Source organism: Brassica oleracea, chromosome C2, assembly GCF_000695525.1.
Source record: "Brassica oleracea var. oleracea cultivar TO1000 chromosome C2, BOL, whole genome shotgun sequence".
Classification (NCBI taxonomy): Eukaryota; Viridiplantae; Streptophyta; class Magnoliopsida; order Brassicales; family Brassicaceae; genus Brassica; species Brassica oleracea.
In genome coordinates this window covers 31,761,195-31,769,015 of record NC_027749.1, presented here as the reverse complement: position 1 = coordinate 31,769,015, position 7,821 = coordinate 31,761,195, and positions in this window count along the sequence as shown.

Here is a 7,821-nt window from a genome sequence, read left to right as displayed (position 1 = left end):
CGACAAATCCGGCCCAAGAAGAGGTAAACCGATCTAAGGAGGAGTATATAAGGAGGACCTAGGACGAAGAGGGAGGGGAGATCGGAGCACATCAAAGCAACTTAGCATTTAGAGCAATTTATGCATCTTTTTCCATTTTTACTAATCGAGCTGCGACTCTACTAGTTTAGATTTAGGTCGCTAGACTAGCGAACGTACCGACAGCTCTTGTAGCCTAGGTCTTTACTTGTTGTTTACGCTCAAACGCGAATTCGGAAATAAGATTCTTATATTCTCTTTTTCTGCTTATTTTCATTTTATTCTTTCATATTGATCGTGTCGTCTGTGGCCCAGCAGATAACCGGGATCTTCAGGGAAGGCTAGGTTAACTTGGCTTTCCTCCGATTAACAAAACTCGTCGGTGCGAATTTCGGTTCCCACAGTATCCTTGTGCATCAAATGGCATATACAGAAAAGGTACTCAAGAGGTTTAATATGACCGATTGCCATCCACTGACCAGTCCCATGGTCGTGAGATCCCTCGGCCTGGACACTGATCCATTTTGTCCCAAAATGGACGATGAAGATGTCCTTGGTCCCGAAATGCCATATCTCAGTGCCATAGGAGCTTTAATGTACTTGGCAACTCACACACGGCCTGATATAGCCTTTGCCGTGAACCTATTATCTAGGTTTAGCTCATATCCGACCCAAAGGCACTGGATCGGGATAAAACATGTTCTTCGTTACCTGCAAGGAACGAAAGACTTGGGTCTGTTTTATACTAACCATAACAAATATGGTTTAGTTGGCTTTGCTGATGCTGATTATTTATCAGATCCACATCAAGCTCGATCACAGACATAATAACATGGAGGTACGGCCATTTCATGGCGTTCCATGAAACAAACCATCGCGGCCACATCATCTAATCACTCGTAAGTCTTGGCCATTCATGAGGCCAGCCGCGAGTGTGTTTAGTTGAGGTCGATGACCCAACATGTCCGAGCTGATTGCGGGATGTCCGAGGACATAGAGCCAACCGTGATGTATGAGGAAATATTGCGCGTGCATTGCTCAGCTCAAGGACGGTTACATAAAAGGTGATAGGATGAAGCACATATTGCCTAAGTTCTTCTTTACTCACGAGCTCCAGAAAGCCGGTGAGGTCCAGGTCGTCCAAGTACGATCAAGTGACAATTCAGCTGACCTATTCACCAAAGCATTTCCTACCTGCACGTTTAGGAAGCTCACGCATCAGATTGGGATGCGTAGGCTGAAAGACCTCCACTGAGGTTCACATCAGGGGGAGTAGTACGTGTTGTACTCTTTTTCCTTCATCATGGTTTTGTCCCACTGGGTTTTCCTGATAAGGTTTTAATGAGGCAACATTAAGCGTATTACAATCACTGTATGGTTATGGCATCCAAGGGGGAGTGTTATAAATCAATTGATGGATGTTCATAACCGGCCTAGTCCATAAACCGGCCCATCCGCATGAGAGAGAGAGAGGAGAGAGAGTCGGCCTATTGAGGAGAGAGAGAGGCGGCTACATCTATGTTTTTCTTATTCGTTTATGTTTATGATTTGTAATCTTTCATATTCTTGTATTTTCATTTATCTCTCTTATAACACTTGTATAAAGGGAACACTTATTCATTAATAATACACAGAAACTTACAGCTCTAAATCCTAAGTTTCAGTTTGAACCTTAGTGATATAACACATTGTTCATAGATGAGAGAGCTATACAAAAATGAAACTCTACAAAATGAATCATTCTTGTCATGAATTAAATAGAAGTTCGTAACAGTAATGGTTGTAAAATAGGGTGAAAGGAAAACAAATTTGAAATTGTATTTTGGAATTAAGGTTTGTAGATTTGAAATTGGGATGGACGGGCCATCACCGTGTTTGAATTTGAGAGGTGGAGGACAGGAGCTGTGTGACGTCGATGATCAATTTCACGCTGGCAATTTGCTTTGGATTGGGTAAGGTATATATCTAATAAGAATAAAAATAATTATCCGTCTTGATTGCTTTGCTCTTCGATTGATCTAACCCAATCTATAATTCTCTTTCTTCTCTCTTCCAGATACTTTCACGCAGGGGCGGACCCAACAAATTATAAAACATAGGGCACAAAATGAAAGAAAGACTAAATGTAAGGATATATAAATATTTTACATGGAGCACATGATGTAATAACCATATAAAAAAGGGCATTTACCTAAATGTTGAACAAAAATCTTAAAAAAAAAAAATAGTGTGTGGCACGTGCCACACCCTCACCTTACCTGGGTCCACCCCTCATGTATGGTCAGTTCGCGACTGCAGTCACTAGTGTGTTTGCCAAGAACAGAGAAAGCTAAAAGAAGAACGCAAGACAAGCAAGTTTTAGAGGTCTCATGTGACCTTGGGTATATCTCCTTCAGAATCAGAACCTGGTAAATTATTAATTCACTATCTCTCTTTATTGTTTTACATATGCTTTTTCTCTTGTAACAATGGTGGATTTGATTCCGTTACAGGGAAGAAACAAGTCGTTGGAAGAAGAAGATCAGGTTGTTACGGTCAAACCTTCTCCTCTGACTTTATAGGTAAGTCAGCTTAACTTTGGGCCAGCTTCCAATTCGCCTAGGCCCACTTACTAATGAGACCATCCCTCTTTGTCTCTCTGTCTTTCGAGACTCACTCCGCCTTCTTCATCGTCCTCTCAGTTTCAAAGACGACTGACGATCTTCTTTTCTCAAGCTTCAAACACCTTCAGACGAGTTAAACACCCGCTGAACTTTTCTTTTGGTAAGGTCTTAGCCAACATATCTTTTGGGTTAACTAAAGTATGAATCTTTAGGGACTTTATTTCCCCATCTGCTATTATCTCTCGTATGAATTTGTACATCACTGCAATGTGTTTAGTTCTTTCCCTGTAGAGGAAGTTCTTGGCTAGATATATCGCAGTTTACCTCCACCACTCATGTACTTAGTTTTAACTCTTCACAAATGCCTCTTAACCAAATTCCTCTTTGATTGCATCGGATAACGACATGTACTCCGCTTTGGTGGTTGATAAAGCGACAATCTTTTACGATGAAGACCTCCAACTCACAGTGTTTCCTTCTACAATGAATACGTAACCTGCAATTGATCTTTTCTTATCTAATTCTGCAGCGTAATTCGAGTCACAGTATCCTCTGACTTCAAACTTCTCCTTCTCCGTAAAAGTTAAGTTTAAATCCAATGCTCTTTTAATATACAACATTATCCATTTGACTGCTAACCAATGATCTCTGCCAGGTTTACTCATATATCTACATACCATTCCAACAACATACGTAAGGTCTTGCCTAGAACCCACCATTGTGTACATGAGGCTTCCAACCGCACTAGTGTAAGGTACTTCTTCCATATCCTTAGCTTGCTCTAACTCCTCGTCTTTAGTTAGGGCCTTTAGCTTAAACTGTGAACCAAGCGGTGTACACACTGCCTTTAGCTTAAACTGGGAACCAAGCGGTGTACACACTGCTTTGCATTCTCACATTCCAAAAGTTTTCAAAACTTTAGCTAAGTACTCATTCTGTTATAGAACCAAGGATGATTTGGTTCTATACTGTAGTATATATATCCCTAGAATCTTCTTAGCATGACCTGAATCTTTCATCTCGAACTTTGCACTCAGTTGATCCTTTAGCTTCTGAATTGTGCCCATCTCCTTGGCTGCTACAACATATCATCAACATGGATCAATATGTATACCATATCCTCCACCGTCGACCCCTTTAGATACATATAGGGATCATATTCACTTCTCTTATACTTCTGCTTCATCATGAATGCGTCAAACCTATGATTCCATTCCCTTGGTGACTGTTATAACCCGTATAGTGATTTTTAATAGAAAAAAAACATATTTCTTTTTCCTTATGAACATATCCCTCTGGCCGCTCCATGTATATAGTTTCCTTCAATACCCCGTGTAAAACGCCGTCTTCTCGTCAAGCTGCTCCTGTTCTAAATCGTAGTTTACCACTGCTAATATCAGTATGCGAACAGAAACATGTTTGACCACGGGTGCAAAAACATCATTTTAATCAATTCACTTTCTTCTTATCTATTTTAGTCTCTGGTTCCTTATGCAACACTTTCTGATCCTCTTCCTTCTCGAGATCCTTGAAGAACCTTTCCTCGTTGAACACTACATCCTTGCTGATGACAACTTTCTGATCTTTTAGAAGCCACACTCGATATCCCTTAGTACCCTGTGCATACCCCAAGAAGATCCCCCTCGCTGCCCTTGGACTTCTCGTCTCTTTAACATGATGAACATATGCAATGCAACCGAATCTCTCCAGATGACCATATTCTGGATCACAGCTTGTCCATTTAGCTTCTCGAATCTCAAACTCAATTGATGCGTTTGGTGACCTATGAATTACGTATAATGCAGTTGATGCTGCCTCTTCCCAATAAGTTCCTTCTAGACCAGTCTCACTTAGCATTGCCCTCACCTTATACATTATGGTCCGATTCATACTTTCGCAGACACCATTTTGCTGTGGTGTGTAAAGACAAGTCTTATGCCATTTGATTCCTGATTCTCTGTACAACGCGTCCATCTTCTGGTTGCAAAACTCCAACCCATTTTCAGTCCTTATACACTTGATTCTTTTTCCAGTCTGGTTCTCTACCAATAGCTTCCATTCTGCAAAACAATTGAGAACTTCATCTATAGTTCTTAGAAAATATATCCAAACTTTCTTAAAGTAATAATCAGTTAGAGTTAAGGAGTAATGAGCCCATGATAAGCTCGGTGTTGTTGTTGGAGAACCCTAAAAGTACGAGTGTATGTACTCTAACACTCCTTTGGTAGTGTGTTTGTCTTTTGGGAAAACTCCGCTTGTGAGATTCTCCCATTGTACACGCCTCTCAAAATTCTAACTTCCAAACTTCTTCCTTCTTCACACATCCTCTCTTTACCAATGCTTCCCTTGATCTGATGTTCATGTGAGCCATCTGTCAGTGATATCAATGCTTTCCTTTACTGTGTTAACTAGCCTTTATGACATTTCCTTGAAGATTGTACATGCATATTTTCCCGATAGCATCTTCGTATCTCATTTGTAGAAGTGAATCATGTAATTCTTTCCACTATATCTACACCCTGACTGTTCTAGTTGGCCATAGCAAATGAGTTTCCTTCCCATTTCCGGTATATATCTGACGTTTCTAAGAGTAACTACTGACCCATCATGGTTTTTTATGATAACTTTTTCCATACCACGAACCATACAATAGGTGTCGTTATCCATCATAACCTTGTTTCCATCAAAATGTCTGGAAGAAGATATAAGTGAAAAGGTTCCATAAGAACAAAATAAATATAATGATCCATATAACGAGAAGGAAATAAGAAAAAAATAGATTTCCATCAACTACGCCATAGATGAAAAATTATAGATCCGAAATAAGATAAAAGATGTTGATGGAATGTTTCTTTTTCTGAGTCCAAAGAAATAGATCACGAAAGTGATAATCCATATCCAAGGTTCATTTTGGAATGTCATTAAAGACATGACTGGGAGATGTGGAAGATGGCCATACAAAATGAGTTACACTCCCTGAATAAAAGGAATGTCTTTGGACCTATAGTCATAAAAACTGAGAATGTAAGTATAGTTGGGTACAAGTGGGTATTCGTGAGAAAGGTAAGTGAGAAGAATGAGGTATAACACAATATAAAGCCCAACTCGTTGCCCAAGATTTTTCTCAGAGACCGGGAATTGATTTTGAGGTAACGTATTCTCCGGTAATGGATGCAATTACATTTAGATTTTTGATAAGCCTAGCAGCATCTAAAAATCTTGAAATGCATTTAATGGTTATTGTGATTGCATGTTTGTATGGATCATTGGATTATGATATATATATATATATATATATATATATATATGTGTGTGTGAAAATTCCTGAGGGATTGAAAATTCCATAAGCATTAAGAACAAAATCTAGAGATATTTGTTCGGTGAAGTTACAGCAACCACTTTACGGATTAAAGCAATCCGGACGTATGTGGTACAATCTCTTAAGTGATGACTAAGGTATATGTGAATAATGTGACATGTCCATGCCTTTTTTATTAAAAAATTGTCATCAATGATGTATATGTAGAGGAACTGGACATAATAGGAACTCAAAAGGAGGTTGATGATACAGAGACTCTTATGAAACAAGAGTTTGAAATGAAAGATCTCAGATAGACAAAGTTTTGTTTTGGACTTTAGATAGAGCATTTTCGAGAAAGAATATTTGTGCATCAATAAAATTATACAAAAAATATATTGAAACGCTTTTATATGGAAAAAACGAGTCCTTTGCGTACTGCAATGGTTAATAGATCTCTCGATGTTAAGAAAGATCCTTTTAGGACCTGTGAAGATAGCGAAGAAATATTAGGTACAGAAGTACCTTATATGAGTGATAGATCATGGATTTTACCTATTTTTAACCATGGTCTATAAGTGTTTAAATATATATTTACTACTATATTGAGTCTATTTAGAGTATTTACAGGTTCAGGTACGTTCTGGAAAAATATGGTGATTTTGGAGCCTTTTGAGGTGCAGAACTCCACAGACGCATCGGATTTTAGCTATGGATGGAGATCTTCCCACCGTTAGATTTAGCCCATCTGTTGATACAAGATAGAGCTTTGAGTTAGCTTTCCAACGACACCGGTTTGAGGTCAATCAGCATCATGTAGCAGATGTAATGCATGTTTTACTGAAGAGTGGTCAGTCTGCCTCGCGAGAGGAAGCTGTCGAGGAAATGAAGGACTGTCGATCGATATTGCATCATTGGTGTCGGTCGACAGTGATTCCAGAAAACAGGACAAGCCTGTTTTGTGACCAATTTAGGCCCAGAAGTCACCACATATTACTAATATACCCCTGGACGATCTGAAACCCTATTTGACTGTTTTTTAAGTCATTGTTGACGGCTATGCTTCATTCTATTCTTGAGAGAGAGAGCTTAGGATTGGAGAGAGATCTGTACCCCTTGAGAGAGGGAAGATCTTGAACTCCCTTTGTTTCTTTACTCAATTTTTTTTATTTATCAATTGAAATATTATTCAGACTATCATAACCATGTTTTTTATGAATATGTATGAGTAATCTCACTGTTAGATTTAGGTTTCTCATAAGGTTGATATGTGTATTGCTAGTTTGAATTGTTGTTAGGGTGATTTAATTATTTCTTCATCTAGTTGTTCTTACTACTAAGCTTAGGGTTCCTAAAACTTAGATCTTAGGATTAATTGAGATCAAGTCATTGTTTGACTCAATACCTGAAATTAACGAGTATGATCTAACTGACTAGATACAGACGAGATTTGGTCTAGTGAGTTAGAGAATATAAATCAAACTCATCCGTAAAGCTTACTGGAAGAAGTATTGATCGACACAGCGATAGCCCTGTCGATCAATATTTTGAAAGGTGTATCGATCGATACTCATAGCGAATTCTCGATCGACACTTTCTCATGATTAATATACGAGAGTTGAAATCAGAGATCCAGATTAGATAATCAGATTGATTATATCCTAGTTTGAAATCAAGAACAATTAATATCAATAAACCCCTAAAATCCAAATTAAGTATTTACTTTTCATGCCTGAGAATATACATAATTCTAGCTATTCTCCCAATTGTCAACAACCTCAAAACAAACCAATCGAGCAATAACTTTGCTCACCAATTCATTTCCTGCTTTAAAACCTATAAACCCATTTAATCTAGATTTATTTCAAGACCATAATCTACTGTGTAATCCTAGAGTCTCTG